This window comes from Panthera uncia, assembly GCF_023721935.1.
Source record: "Panthera uncia isolate 11264 chromosome A1 unlocalized genomic scaffold, Puncia_PCG_1.0 HiC_scaffold_16, whole genome shotgun sequence".
Taxonomy (NCBI): domain Eukaryota; kingdom Metazoa; phylum Chordata; class Mammalia; order Carnivora; family Felidae; genus Panthera; species Panthera uncia.
Genome location: NW_026057576.1, coordinates 14,675,990 through 14,691,985, shown reverse-complemented (window position 1 = coordinate 14,691,985; position 15,996 = coordinate 14,675,990). Strand labels below are relative to the sequence as shown.

Sequence of the window (15,996 nt, the reverse complement as noted above, 5' to 3'; positions counted from 1 at the left end):
TCAGTCAGGGGAGTGATGCTCCTGGACACATTTTAGAAACGGCACTTAGAATAGGATCGACTAGAGGAGAACAAGACTGAAGACATGGAAACTAACTAGCAGAATATTTTCATAGTCCAAAATGGAGGTGGAGGGACATGAACGAAGTAATGAAGGTGACAGAGTATTAGGAAGGCTTTTAAGAAGTGAATCACAGTGTGGCAATTGATTTGATACAGAACATGGGAAAGAAGGAGAAATTTAGCATGGCATTTTTATCCTCTGTCTTTGATGTGATTCTGCATCCCTGTTTCTTCTAATCTGCCATTAGTTTATTCAGTTAACATGTATTAAGGGTCTATTATGTCCAAGTGTCTTACTAATCACTGAAGATACAAATTCATTTCTTTAACAAATATTTCATGGACACCTGCTCTTATGTTAGGCACTGTTCTAGACTCTCAGAATCTAGCAATGAAAGAAACTGACAAAATCTTTTGAGACAAGCAAAAAACAAACACATGAGCAAAATGGAGGAATCAAAGGTTAAAGGTTTCTCTTTATGAACTTGGCTGGCAGCAGAGGAGACACCTTCTAAAGTAGCTGCTTTGAAGTGATTAAGTAGGGACAAAATTTTATAGTGTTGTAAGAAGGTGTCAGTCTATGAACAGGTAACCGAAATTTTGACAATAAACCAGAGCGAAGTTTCAAGCATCCTGGCATTCACATGTTAGCAAAATAAGATATTGGTGATATAGGTAGGCATGTGCAAGAAGAAAAGGACTCCAGCAGTTTCCCTCAGAAAAGTGCAAGTGGTTATTTCTTAGTAATGTAACTATAACTTAGAGCCAGGTAGAAGGGAAAAACCATCATGAGACCAGGGAAATTCAAGATGGTTTTGAAAAATACAGATTTTCAAATTCTTGCTCTCATGCAATTAATCTCTAGTGCATAAATAGATAATAAACAAAATAAGTTAGTACATTGTATAGTTTGTTAGAAGTGTTGAAGAGCAGGGAATGCAAATTGGAAACTCTGTGTGTGTGTGTGTGTGTGTGTGTGTGTGTGTGTGTGTGTGAGACGTTAAGTGGGCTGATCAGGGAAGAACCCACTGAGACAGTGACAGATGCAAATAAGAAAGTGTGCTAATCTTTAAGAAGCTCAGTGTCCTGGACAAGTCAGACAAGTGTTGTAGCACTGTGAGATATTCTGTGTTAGGGGAATGCGCAGGTGGTATGAAAGTTCATGCACTGGGCACCTAATCCAGTTGGGATGTGGGGGGAAGGTTAAGGAAAGCATCTCAGGTAAGGTACCACCTTAGATATAACCTGAAAGAGTGAATTGAGTAAGATAAAGGATATGAGAGATTTCAATCCAGGAAAAAGAAGCATCATATGCCAAGACATAAAAGCAAGATGGTTTAGAACTTTCAGAGAGCTTCCAGTAGTTTAGTGTAATTAGAGAAAAGGGTGTGTGTGGAGGAGTAGGAGTAACCGTGATGAAAAACAAGTACTTGTTTTTTGAAAGATCAGGCTAAGGGTTATGTTAAAGATGGATTCGAAGAGATGAGGGAGGAAAAGAATACTGTGGAGTTAGAGGGACCGATTGAGAGGTCATCAGTAAATTCAGACAGGAAGCTAGGAATGCCTGAAAAAGTTAGAGGCTGTGGTAATAGAAAGGTAGTAGGAGGCAAATTCAGGAGCTATTTAGATGATTTCTGTTGACAGGTCAAACTTTCAGGCCTAAACTCCATCTTCCCATCCTTTCCCTCTGGTGCCTAAGGCTAGAAGCCCAGACACTGGCTTCTACTTCACAACCTCAGATCTGATGACTTGGTCTGCCTGTCTTTAATGTTACTCATGGGCTGCTCAGGCACCGCTGCCTCCTGTAGTTTATGATGTAAATCACCCCATTGAGCATATACTGTGTGCAAGCATTGTGCAGAGGGTAGGAAAATGAGTAAAACATAGTACTCACCCTCTGGAAGTTGAGTGGGAGGGGGAGACAGATGGGCGAACTGATAAACTCCATAAAGTACATCATGGCAACGGTATAAGAGACTGAGTAATAGAAAGTAGGTGCTCAGTAAATATTTGTGACTTCAAGGAATAAAAAAAAGTGCCATTGGAATATGAAGGAGAGATGCCAGACTCTGCTTGGGGAAGGCTAGAGAAGGCTTCACTCTGCTTGGGGAAGCTAGAGAAGCCAGACTCTGGCTTGGGGAAGCCAGAGAAGAACTGGGTCCTGAAGAATGCCTATGTAGCTGCCAGTGAGTGTAGGATGGCATTCAACTAAGACATGCATAGTCAGCTATGAAATTATTTTTCTTTTTAGAAATCTAGCTTAGGTCCACAGCTATACTCTGTTACCTAAATTCAGCCTTCTGATTAGTCAGGAAGGAAATGATTTCATTCTGAAGGCAGAGACATAAATAATCACAGAAAACCAAAAATATAAACGCTATTTATTCTGGTTCTTCTGTTAATATATAATTAACATTTAAAATAATCCAGGGGGAAACTAATTCTAATATTTGAAATGATTGAGGAAACAGATTGAGGAGAGTCTAGGAAAGGCCTCTGTCTTCTTTAAGGATCTGATGAACAGGACTTTAAGAGTTCAACCAAGAATCCCAAGTTTCATTTAATTCCACATCAGCCATATCTTTCCTAAGTGAGTCAAAAGTATTAAAACAGGCACTAAACATCAGTAGCCCTGAAATGGTGCCATTCAAAGTCATGGAAATGGTTTGTAGGCAACATGGCCACATGAACTGAGCCCAGGCTAGCAGATGACATAAAGGAGTTAGAGATGACCAAAGCTCAGTGGTTCCACAGCCATGAGCTCCCACATTATTTTTCTTTAGCTTCTTACCGCACTTAACATAGAGCTCAGATTCCAAACCAACTGCATCTCTCTGAGAAAGTGGTAAAAGCCAGCCAGAGGCAAACATTTCATTTTGGTTAACATTGAATGAAGTTATAGAAGCTTCTCTCTGACTCATCCAGCTATAGACTTGCGTTTACTAAAGATGTAATGTGAGAACTGGGTTTGTAGTAAGAATGTTAGTAACTAGTCCTCCAGCTGCTGACATTTAACCAGAGGTAAACCATTGTGGCCTCAGAGCTAAAGGACAGGTACACACTCTACAGTCAAGGCCTAGTAAGTATTTAGGTCTACTACTTGCTTTGCCCTTTCCTAGATTATGTACAGAATACAGAAAGAAGTGTAAGATGTATTTCCAAAGAGGCCCCAGCAAAGAACAGTTAAGTGTGCCATCTCCTTTCCAAATATTACCTAGTTTTGACTTTGTCTGCCACTGGCAGGAAGAGTGTCCAACAGGGACTGGAAGAGCTGGAGAACTTTCTGGAAGGTGTAGAGCTTATCCTGGTCTTGGAGGGATGGAGAAGGAGTTGGGAGGGGGATGGAGGGGGAAGGAAAGCATTCCAACTGGTAGGGAAATGGGGACAGGACAGGGTAGGCATGGGTCAGAGATGAGAAGGCACTGAACGGGAAGAAGATGGTTCTGTTCAAGAGGAGGGTGCCTTGGAGTGCAGGAGTATAAGTAGTATAAGTAGGAGTGGAGCCAAATTCTGAAGATCTCAAAACTGCACAAAGGAATTAAGACTTAACATGGCAGACAATAGGAGCCATTGTAGGTTCTTCAACAGGGCCTCAACATGGTAAATTATGCTTGTGTCTGGAAGATTGATCTGGCAGCATAGTAGAGAATAAACAACACCTGGGAGAAAGCAGTCTGCAGACTGTAGTTGGGTTTTGAAGTTATTGCAGTTATTCAATTCCAGTTGACCACATGGTAACAATGGGAATGGGGAGGAAAGGAGATTAGTTTACGACCTTTCGTTATCCAGATATTACTTCTTGCAAACATTAGTAGTGGTTGGGGGGCATTGGAGAAAATTGGTGTCTCATTAGGAATCTCGGAGAATAACTAAACAAGTTTATCCACTGAACAGTTTGGGAAGATAACACGATTCTCCAGTGTTCTATAACCTGCATCGTTCGAAAATGGTTGGCTTGCATTCCTGTCAGTGGAAACCTAGGCAGGGAGCATAGAAGTCAATATGAGTGGAAATGCAGACTTTCCAAGGTAGAGAACAAAATTCAAATCCAAAGGGAAAGGAGGTGGCTGGCATTTTTGTGACAGAGAGCCGCAAGTCACAGAATCTGCTCTTACCTGGGGGCCATGGTCCGAGTGCTGTCTCAGATGGTATTTGAAGGATATGAATAGAAAAGATAAACTCTGCTAAGCAGTATCTAAATTCTCTATACATTTACATTTCTACTGACATAGCCATAGGATTGCAGGCCTGTATGGTTATATTTTTTAGAGTTTCTTAACACCTTTTCTTCCTATGGCCTTTGTCCTTACTCACTGGATAAACACCAACTTAGAAGAGCAGATGTCCACATTTCATTCTTGTTTTTATGCATCCCAACTTTTTTTTTCTTTTTATCCATGAACATACCCTATAGTATAGAAGCATGAGAATATTCATATTTAAAAATAACTTAATTTCTACAATGCTCAATAACCTATTTCCTTTTTCAAGCATAGTATTAAACTATCAACAGTGAAAGGCTTATGTCACTCTTGGTGAAAAATCAAGAGAAGGCAATTTTAGCATGCCTACTACAAAATTGCTGTAGATTACCAAAATTCGACTTGATCAATAGACTTTTTTTAAATAGAATTTTCTAACTGAAATTAAGGAACACCGATGAACTCTATTTTGATAGCACCCTTAATATAACTTCCTTCCTTTTGCCCACAAACATTTGAGTGTCTCCTCTATTCAAGCACCATGCTTATCATTGGTGATGCCAGTTTGAAAGGAAGATGTGATGTCTCTCATGTCCAGGGCTGATCTCAATCATCTGCACTCTGGATCTCATTTTGCCCCATCTTCTCTGGGGTCCTTCAAGTATTAATTAATTAAATACTTCAGTCATTAAAAAACATTTCTGAGACTTTGTACACAGCCCTCTGCTAGGTCTGGAGTGTGCCACCCAGTGGGAGAAACCTGTGTTGGAGGAGGTCATCATGAGGAGGGTATGACCTTTGGTTGACCTGAGAGTTGGACCCATGTAATCATAGGACCCTAACTTTGTCTGTCCATGGAGTGTGCATTCCACTTGCCTTCCCTGTACTAGAAGCTGCCTAAAGGACACAGCCTTGAGATAATAAGGTGTTGTTGAGACCATCTGGATGGTATATGTGACTGAACCCAGCTAAGGCTTCTGTATAAACTTTTAAGATTCTGGCAGGCAAGTGTGGAGATCTACTCATCTGTAGCCTCTACAACAAGCTTCATATGTTCCCTTACTTGCTTCTTATTGCTTATGAAAACAGCTACCTACCAATCTGGAATGGTCTGCCTCTTTCTTTGGTCTTTTCTTGTCCTTCCTGTATGGGGGCCAGTTTGCAAATCAACAGATTACCTCCTTTCTGGTCCATCTTCCCTGTCTCCACCTCAGCAGGCTCCTCCTCAGTCCATAACTCAACCAGTTCCCCCTCCCCCCCCCATATGAGACGTAAATATCTATGCAGCCCTCTTTTAACATCTGCTTCTACTTTGTAGTCCTTATTTCATAACACAGTGTTCTCCTGTTCCTGTTTTTGCACTTCATACAATTCCATCATAGCCTTTTTGGTGAATTCTTCTTCTTAGGCAGTGTTTTCGTTGTTGTTTTGTTTTGTTTTGTTTTTAAGCCCAAATTTCAGTCCCCAGCCTTTTCTCTACTGGATTTGTACCTAATCCCTAAGGATCTCATTCATGGCTTTAGCCCTGAATTCCCCTGAACTCCAGACCCATATTTCTAGCTGTCATCTCAGGAGCAGAGACATCAAAATGGGGATCTCCAAATTCCTTATGTCTAACCATGCAAATCTCCTTCCCATACTCTTATTTCTTATGTCAGTTAATAATATTATCCACTCAGTTACATGGGCCTGCCTCCTTCTCTGGCTTCTCTTGCTCTTACCACATTGCTTTGCAGCAAGTTCCCAGAAGAATAATCTTGGAAAGAAGATCTCTCTGAACATCTCTTTCTGTGACAGACAGAGCTAATAATCCCAACCGCATGGAGTTATCATGAAGATTAAATGAAATGGTACATAACATTTTATATACTACCTGACCTATAGCAGACACTCAACATATATTTGTTCTTTCTTTTTCTTTTTTCCTCTCCTTCTCTTCTCATCAGACCACGAGCAACCTGAGGACAGGGTCCGTACCTTCCTTATTTCTGATGAGGAGTAATTGATTAGTGAATCACAGAACCTATGTAACAAGGACCTAAAAAATGGACCCTCTTATTCTGTGTTTAAAAATCTTTGAGGCTGCCAGCCTTTCAACCTTCTGTATTCCTGCTGTTGGAAGTACAAAGAAGTTCAAATTTAGAATAAACTCTTTATGGTCATTGCAGTAAACATTCGTTAACGGTTTTACTTAGGGTATGTTTTCACATGGATTGGGAACAGACCTGTACAACCTATATAAATGCACCCAGAACACAATGTGCAGCCCACATTTCTAACATTCACCAAAGTTCTCAAATCTACATATTGTGTGAGCCAAGGGATTTCATATCCTTAATTTTAACAGAGTCTCATATTTTCATCAATTTGCATTACTTCGGATGCCAAGGTATAAATTATTTTTGGTAAAATATCATTTTCCTGTGGGGAAAAAATCAGCACTGAGCACTAAGAACATATTTCCCTCACAAGGAATTATTTATTGTATTTTAGCATTCAGTATGACAATGTGGAAAAGTGTGGCTGAATTGTGACTTTGTGCTGAAAAAAAAAATGATTCTAGATACCTGCAGCTTATAAGCAGATATTTTCTGATTATGTAGAGATCTGTCTATTGAGTGTTTTCCTAACTCAATTGTTGTGTGGTATGTAGTGCCTCATTGTGTTCAATTGCTTTGAGCAAAAAGGTCCACTTGTTTAAGAAGGCAGGTTGAAAGCTGGTGAGTCATAGAGATTCCTTTGATAAAGAACAAGTGGGTCCAAGAGAATTAGTGACAGTTGGGGGCACACACAGTCTACAGCAAGGGCATGGAGGGGAGTATATAATAGTTCTCTAGTCTCAAAAGAAGCTAAAAGGAATAGGTCCTGCCTTGGACAGCTCACAGGTCAGGAAAGTGCAAACACTGAAAAGCCCTGAACTTTATGCAGTTAAATGACTTGGAAAAGCCATTTAAGCTTAATTTTTTTTCTCTTGTTTTCACTGGTTTTATGAGGTATTATATAGCTTTTTTTTTTTTTTTTTGAGAGAGAGAGTGTGTGAGCAAGGAAGAGGGGCAGAAGTAGAGAGAGCGTAAGAGAATCTTAAGCAGGCTCCATGTTTAGCTCAGAGCCTGATATGGGGCTCAATCTCACAACCATGAGATCATGACCTGAGCTGAAATCAGGAGTCTGACACTTCACTGAATGAGCCACCCAGGCACCCCTAAAAAAAACATTTAAAGGGAATTTTATTTGGTTTGTTACTCTCAGTGAATTCTGTATGGAAATATTAATGTGTGTGAGGAAAATTTAATTCTCTTTTCTTAGATTATCACTCATTTATTTGTGGACCCTTTATTGAAGGTATCTTATGTGCCAGGCCCAGGGCTGTGAGGATAACTTGCAGCTTTGCCTGCAAGGAGCTCTGTGTATCGTGTGTGAGGGGAGACACATGAACCAGCACAGTGATGGGTGCTGTGTATTCCACCAACACGGGAACAGGGGCAGTATGAAACCCATAGGGGATGACTGACCCCTCCTGGGAGGGTCACAGAAGTCCCCTTGAGGACCTGACATCTAAGTGAAAAGGTATATATTTATAAGCATATATTTATGTATATATTTTGGCCAGACATCTGTGCAAAGATCTGGGGAAGAGACAGAGAGAAAGAGAGAGACAGAGATTGATTGAGACTATAAGTCTTTCCTTCCATATTAATGTGGGTGGAGCATGTGGGCAGGACTGAGTGGGAGGACCCAGAGAGAAGGCTGGGATAGTAAGAAATAAGGACCTGAAGGGCCATGCCTGAAGGCCTTATAACCAGTAGAGAAAATTTATCTTTATTCTGCATTTAGTGGAGAGTCACTGAAGGATGGTAAATGATGGATCAGGTTCGCATTTTCTTAGGATGACTTTGGCTGCAGATTGTAGGATAGATTGGAGGAGAGTGAGAGAGAAAGCTGGAAGACCAGTGAAGGATTGGAGAAAAGTGGCCTGAAAGACAACAGTGGATAAAGGGAGATGTGGCTGAATTCAAGATCTTAGTAGGTCTGATGGTCAGGATTCTGTGAGTGTTAGAGTGCCAGTGAGGCCTTAGGAGGAATCAGCACGGCAGATACAAGAGAGAGGCAGGTTGGGGGTGGGAGGGGGGGCATTGGCAGGAAAATGAGAAATTTAGTTTTAGATATGCTGAGTTTGGGTCAGGAGGCAGTTGGATTATGGGTTGGCTGAGAGTTGTCAGGAGGAAAACGGAAATGAATTCCATGAGAATGGATGTGATTGTGTAGAATGAAAAGAAGAAAATACCAATGGCAAATATCTGGTGGACACTAACATTTAAAAGACGAGTCAAGACAAGAGATGCAGAGAAAGGTATTGGAAAGCAGTGGCCAGAGGAATGCCTGGGGAACATGGGGTAATAAAGCATGGGGAAGAGAGAGTTTTGAGGTAGGGACGCTCCACAGTGTGTCAGTGTTGCAGGCAATTCAGACAAGGGAGCAACTGAGATGTGTCCACTGGATTTAATGACAAAAAAAGCTGGTGACTGTCAAAGAGCACAATGATTTCAGTCAAAGGTGTGTGTGTGTGTGTGTGTGTGTGTGTGTGTGTGTGTACGTACAGAAAGCAGGCTGCAGTAGGTAGAGAAGTGAACGAAGCTGAGGGAGTAAGTGGAGGAAACCCTTTCAATAAAGTCTAGATCACAACAGGAAGAGAGTAAGAGCCAAGATCCCATTGCTGCCTTGGACAATTTGCATTCACTCACTCAAGTGCCCTCCTAAGGACCAGCCTTTATCGACCGGATACTTTCTCTCCACAATTGCTTTGCCTGTTCCTGGCAGCCTTCGCCTCCCCTGACTTCCTGAGCTGTTCTCCTAAGGTCTTGTCATTTTTCTTACTTGCCCTCTCCCTCCCAAGTCAAGTTAGGACAAGGGAGGCCCATCCAGAGAACAACAGGGTGTGTTATAAGGAAATGAGGACTTTTAAAAACGCTACTCTTCATATATGATGACATTCTTTGACTAAATTATTGTGTCGAATTTGAGATACTGAATGTGGCATTAACGTAGGAAGAAAAGAGTGCTATTAAAATTAGAGTGAAATATTCTTACATATTTTAGTTATACTTTAGAACAGAAGTACTACTAAAAGTAAGAAAAAGCCATTTTGTCACCAAAGCAAATATGATCATTCTAAATGTTTGTTATTATTATTATTATTATTATTATTTTATGATGAGACAGTGAGCTGTGTCACAAATGATTGGAACATGAGTACTGATATCATAAATCAGTTTCCTTCAGTGCTTTCTCATCATGGCAGTGTAATTGTAAATCAGATCTTATGGAGAAGCTTTTTGTAGATTGGAGCATAAATGCCCCCTGGACCTTAGTTTTGCTGGGATTACAAGTCAGGATAGTTTTAAGCAGCCCAGGGTGCAGAAAAACAAACTAGCAGATGTTGCTAATTCTGAGCACAAGGTAGACAAGTCCCTAAATGAGAGAGCTGCTCGTTCCTGGGGAAAGGTGAAGAAGCCAGTGGAATCTCTGGAGAAGAGGAAACTTTGGAGTTAATGAAGGATAGCATCAGAAGGAAGGGGGAGAGAGGAAGGGGGAGAAAACACATTATTCTCGCAAGTTGGAGAGGACCCAAACTAGGAGGCAGCAAAATCTCTAAAGGGAGAAAGGAATTCAGGCAGAACTGTGGATTTCATTCAGCCTTGGAAACAGTGTAAGATAAATTGCCTGTATGGTCACTGAAGCAAAGAGTACAAATAAGCTAGAAATATTTTGCTATTTATATGGAACGGCTGATTGAGAGCTGCAGTAGGACAGACAGAAAAGTTTAAAGTCTCATAAATGTTGGGTTTACTGAGCCAAATAGGATCCTTTTTCCTGTTCAGCCATTTATTCAATTCTTTGGCTTAATCCTACTTTCCTCGTGTCCTCATGAACATGTTCATGGCATATGGTATGCCCTGCTTTATCAAAAGTTCTCAATTCAAAAACTCAGTGATCCAAGCTGTGGTTACATATCTTCCAGTCTGACTTCTTTCCGCTCACTTTTCTAAGCAAGTGAATATTTGTTATAGCTTCTATGATGAAATAGAACATTGGAAAGCCTTCCAATTCAGCTAGTTTCCATAGAGTTTTTAGATGGTGCCTGTGAAATCACTGGGGATCAGTTCTCCTCACAGGCTTAAGGGCTCTAAAGGTGTTCTTCTGGGAGCAGAGGGAATTTGTTTCTGCGCGGTTGGTCTTTCACTCCCTCATTCATTCTACAAATGTTACTAAGTCATCCTATGTGCCAAGAACTGGGGGGAAAATAAGACTTTAAGGTTTGCAAAGCACTTTCAAATGTATTATTATTCCAACTTTAAAATAAACGTGTGAAGCATATGATCATGTCATTCCCCTGGTTAGGAGCGCCCAGCAGCAATCCCCTGCTGTAGAATAATGCCTGAACCTAATGTGGCATTAGGTTTAAGCCCTGGCTGTCCAGCGCTGTCTTCCGCCAGTCTCTGGAAGAGCCATAACTAGCAATTTTGTCATCCCAGGGTCATCAGTGAGGCTCACCCTCAGACCCTCAGAGATAGAGGTGTATGGGGTAAGATGGAAAGGACGAGTGACCTTCTCATGCAAGCCCTTTGTCCTTGATCTTGGATTTCAGGTTCTCTCTCTCAGCCCTGCAAAAGTGCCCCAGTGGGTATCTAGCTACAGGCTGTGAAGTGCTATTCAGACACCAGGACACCAAGAATTAAGATGTTGTGCCGGGAGTGGAGGGCGGAGACATTTTGAAAGGTGGTCCTGTGGTGCTGTGCCTTCCTTCCTGTGTGTTATGTGCTAACAACATGGGCTACCGTGTGGTTCCTCAGACATGCTAAGCCTTCTCAGACCTCCATGCCTTTGGACTTGGTGTTGCTGCTAGAGTGCTTCCTTCAGCATTCCATATAGCAAACAGCTGGCTCAAGCATCCTCCACTTGGGAACAGACTTCCTTCTTCGTGTGTCTGCTGTACCTTATATTTACTTCCATTAGAGCTAATTTTATAGTTAGTAAGTTCTAATAGCAGTCTGTTCCCACTTCTAGCCAAGTAGCTGAGGCTGGGTTGGCATGACACCCGTGTGCATTCATTTCTATTAAGTGAAAATAATCACCACAATATTTGGAATTGGATAGCAAAAGCAAGTGGTTAATATCATTTTCAACTCTCCAGCCAGTTGTTTTCATGCATATATCCTCTGTGCAAGTAAGGAGAGCATGTTAGACCACATCAGCAGATGGAAGACAGAGCAAGAAGTCAATTCAATGTGTGAGGAAATCTATTTTTTTTCTGTTCCTTTTTTTCCCCCACATAAATCTGTGAAAGCTTTGTTTGGTTTATGGTTTTATGTTGGCTGACTCTGAGTGATTGAAATCATGGGGTTCAACATTTTTACTCTGTAATCTTCAGATGATTGTCTTTTGGGTTATAATTTAATTTGGGGGGGAAAGGGCACAAAAAGTTCCTCTTTGCAACTCAAATAGCATCTTCTCAGAAAAATCACCTTTTCTACCCCTCTCTATACTTTCAGTCACATTTAATTCTTTCTATCCCATTTTCCCACTTTGTTTTTTCTCCTGTTCACTTAAATTATCAAACCTGTTATGTATTTGACTTATTTATTTTGTTAGTGTCTGTCCTCCACTAGAATGTCAACTTCTTGAAGGGTTTTTGTCTGTTTTGTTTGCTCTTGAATCCCAAGACCAAAAAACAATGCCTGGCGTATATAATAGATGATCAATAAATATTTGCTAAATGAATTAACACCTCTTCCTTTCATCTGAAATGAATCTACTGCAAGGAGGGTTTCCCTGTGCATCTTGCATGTATGTTCCCATGCTGCCATGCTGCCCATGGAACTGAGATGTCTTTCTGTCCAGACTCCAGAAGCAGGGCCCTTGCTCCGTATCTACAGGGTCAGCCTCAGGCATGTCAATGACAAAAGGGACTGTGTGGGACCTGGTGCCATAGTTAGGTAAGAGAGCAATAGCCTATGATCTTTTCTCCATTTTTAGCAAGTACGTGTTTATACTGGTCTGGGACATATTATATAAAGTTTAACATTTGGTTATTTATTTATTTATTCCTCCTCAACCTGCCTTTGTGAGTAAACAGTTTCCCAAATATTTCTATTAAAAATTACTATTTCTGAATGAAAGGAAGGGAGGAGTAAAGCATAATGATGAAGTTGTAGAACTTAAAACCTGATTTCCTTTTAGTGGAAGCCCTGATTCTGCCACTCACTAGCTTTGTGACCTTCCTCAGTTTCCACATCTGTAAAATGGGAATGTTAATTGTACCTATTCTATGGAGTGTTGTGAGTGAACACATAAAGCACTTAAAAGATTGTCTTACAATGACTAATAAATGTTGGCAATTAATATTATTATCAGTAGTATTCCTGCTTGAATAACGGTCTTGAGCTAAGTTTACTTTTATTACTAATGGTAGGCATGTCTAGATACTTTTAATTTTATTACAACTGATATTATAGTAAATGAATCTGGCATTTTATTAACCAGAGTTCCCTGTGGACTGGTATAAGAATGATGTTTATAATGATATGTCTGGGTTACTGGGAAATCTTGACTTATCTTCTGAATTCTCAGGGTAACTACAGCTCTGGGGTCAAGTGGATTTTAATGTTTGTTTTATTTTTGAGAGAGAGAGAGACAGAGCGTGAGCAGGGGAGGGACAGAGAGAAAGGGAGACACAGAATCCGAAGCAGGCTCCAGGCTCTGAGCTGTCAGCACAGAGCCCAACACTGGCCTTGAACTCATTAACCTTGAGATCATGACCTAAGGTGAAGTCAGATGGCCAACCGACTGAGCTACCCAAGCACCCCTGAAGTGGATTGTATTATAAAAAGCAACTAGAAACTGCTTTTATGAAATATAGTAATCCAGAAGTAGCAATGTGCAAAAATTCTTCAGTAAGTTTACATTCTTGAATGCAAGGGATAAGTGGCACAAAGACTACCCTAACAGTAAGGAAACAAAGACAGTTTGGGAACCAACAGTATGCTGTGCGGCTGAGCAGCTCATACCGGGAGTCCAGAGGTGCTGCTTAACTGGGCCAACACTGGATGATTTGGGCAAATGTGCAGAGGCCTTAGTGTTGCTTGACTCTTCCCAATCTGATTTTCCTAAATCATCCATCTGATTGCAACCCCAAATCCCTCCAGCATATTTACTATGCTTCATAAATCAGATGGTGCTCACCAGCAGTCTTCGTTCTTGATCTGTCTCTCCCCCATTATTGCTTACATTATGACACATTACTCTGTCCCTAACATGCACAGTCCTTGGGAAGGGGAAAGGCTGAATAAGTAAGTACGTTGTTGAGAGAAACTGCTGTGCAACTTCTTCCGTTCATGGATCTTCACTGAGGTCACAGGGAGATTTAGATAGGGGGTAGGTGAAAGCAGTACAGTGGACTGCTTAAAGTCTTAAACACTGCTTAAAGATAAGACGGGAAGAGGGATCGAATTCATGAAGGCAAGGAGAGTAGATGGTAAGCAGAAAAAAATGGGAAAAGTTGAACCTTCAGGGACCAAACGTTCTAAGTGATGTTTGCTTGGTATTTGCATCTGTAATATTACCACGTAGAAAGCAATGTAGCGTTAGACAGTTTACATACAGTTTCTCCTTATCCTCACAACCCATAAGGAAATGACTCTTCTCTTTAGGTTACCAAGGTTTGGAGACTCAGGAAGATTGCCTGTGGTCATGAAGGTAGTCTTTAGGACTTGGGGATTTGAACAAAACTCTGAATATACACCCTGAGTTCTATGGCACGTAGACTTAGTTAAACAGGGCAGGCAGATAACTGAGGAGAAACTTTTCAAAAATGTCAACTATTCACGAGAGGCTAGAATCATAAGGGTTAAGCCATAGAGTGCATAAAGAATGACAGCTTTTTCGGGAATGGAATTTTGAAAGGAGCAAAACTTTAAATGCTTTAATGCTTCAACTTTACTCCAGTATTAGAATATTAATTGTTTTATTGGAACACTAGTCACACATCATGTTGAAGATACTGGAATAAGAGATACCATGGACTGAAAATGATCGAAAGAACGTCAGCGAGGGCCAAATGCGGACAAGTGAGGAGAGGAGGGAAACGGTAGGAGTGTGTATGCGTGTGCGTGTAAAAGAGACAGAAAGATGGGAGGAGTGAGGGAGATGAGTATGTGGTGGAGGAGGAGGGGAAGGGAGTTGTGTGCTGACACTAATTCTAAGCTAAGACCGTTTCCATGGCTAGAAGATGAACAGATATGATATTTGTAGCTGGGAGAACAACTCTCCACCCACTCGCATACCCCACCCAGGTTGGATCTGAATAAGGCTTTTTGTCCATCTCTAGTCTATTTTCCACAAAACAGCTAGTGTAATATTTCTTAAATGTAAAGTTAGTTATTTAACAGCTCTGCTTAAAATCCTTCTGTGGATTCCCACTGCACTCAGAATAAAACCTAAACTCTTACTATAACCTACCAGGCCCTACATAATCTGCCCTTACCCACCTTCAACTCACTGCTCTGCACCACAACACTCTGACTTCTCTACGCCAATAAGCGGAGAACTTTCCTGCCACAGGGCCTTTGTACATGCTACTCCTGTTTTTTTTTTTAATTTTTTTTTTAATGTTTTTATTTATTTTTGAGACAGAGAGAGACAGAGCATGAGCAGGGGAGGGGTAGAGAGAGAGGAAGACACAGAATCTGAAGCAGGCTCCAGGCTCTGAGCTGTCAGCACAGAGCCCGATGTGGGGCTTGAACCCACAGATGGTGAGATCATGACCTGAGCCGAAGTCAGACGCTCAACCGACTGAGCCACCCAGGCACCCCCATGCTACTCCTTTTGAGAGAATATTCTTCCCAACACACTTCAGTACTTACATATGATCTCATCAAAAAGGCTCTCCCTGACCACCATATTTTAAGGGACTTCACCTTGTTGTCTGTCATTCCACCATTTTATTCTCTTCATAGTGCTAATTGCAGTTGTAAATATGCATATTTTTTGTTCTTTTGTGTCTTTCTCAGTAGATTGTAAGCTTCACGTGGGCAGGAACCGTATCTATTTGCTATGTCTAGTGACAAGGGCCTTCTGTCTCCTTACAGTGTTCAGGATAGCAAAGACCCTACTTCAGAAGGGCTCTTACCTGCATATATAGAAAAGCAGTCAATACTTGCAATGGTTTGATAAGGTCTTCATATAGTCAAATGTGACTACAGGGATCAGTGAGCTCTGTTGCAATAAAAAGGAGCATTACTAGCAATTCTCTCTTTTAAAAGGGTGGATGTGTAGACACAGATTTGAAAGAGAAGGATGAGCATGGGGCACTACTGTACTCTGCTTGACATTGAAGGCAGGGTTAAATTGAGGTTGATGGACTTTGAGAACTGAGGTGCACATTGAGATATGTTGTTTGTTCATAGGAGGGCTGTGTGTGGAAGAGAACATATGCGTGGGATTCTCTGTGTGTATGAGTCTGTGCACACACACAGACACGTGTGGGATTCTAAGAGCTGCCCACTGGATAACTAGAAGGAAAGAGAAGCAGTTGTTCTCTCACAGATGGAGAGATTCTGAGGAGAGCTGGTCCTGGGAGGCTCTGAGCCTCCCTTCCACTCTTCCCCCACAGCCTCCCTTCCCTCCAACACCCACCATACCCCTCCACACACAGCCTTGGCATCCTATCCTGAGCA

The 15,996-nt window shown here is 41.3% G+C and overlaps 1 long non-coding RNA gene across 1 annotated transcript in view; it reads left to right on the top strand.

Annotated features, from left to right (window-relative positions):
* Positions 1-15,996, top strand: part of LOC125933716 (uncharacterized) — a 105,801-nt gene that overhangs the window by 83,799 nt on the left and 6,006 nt on the right. The window lies entirely within an intron of this gene.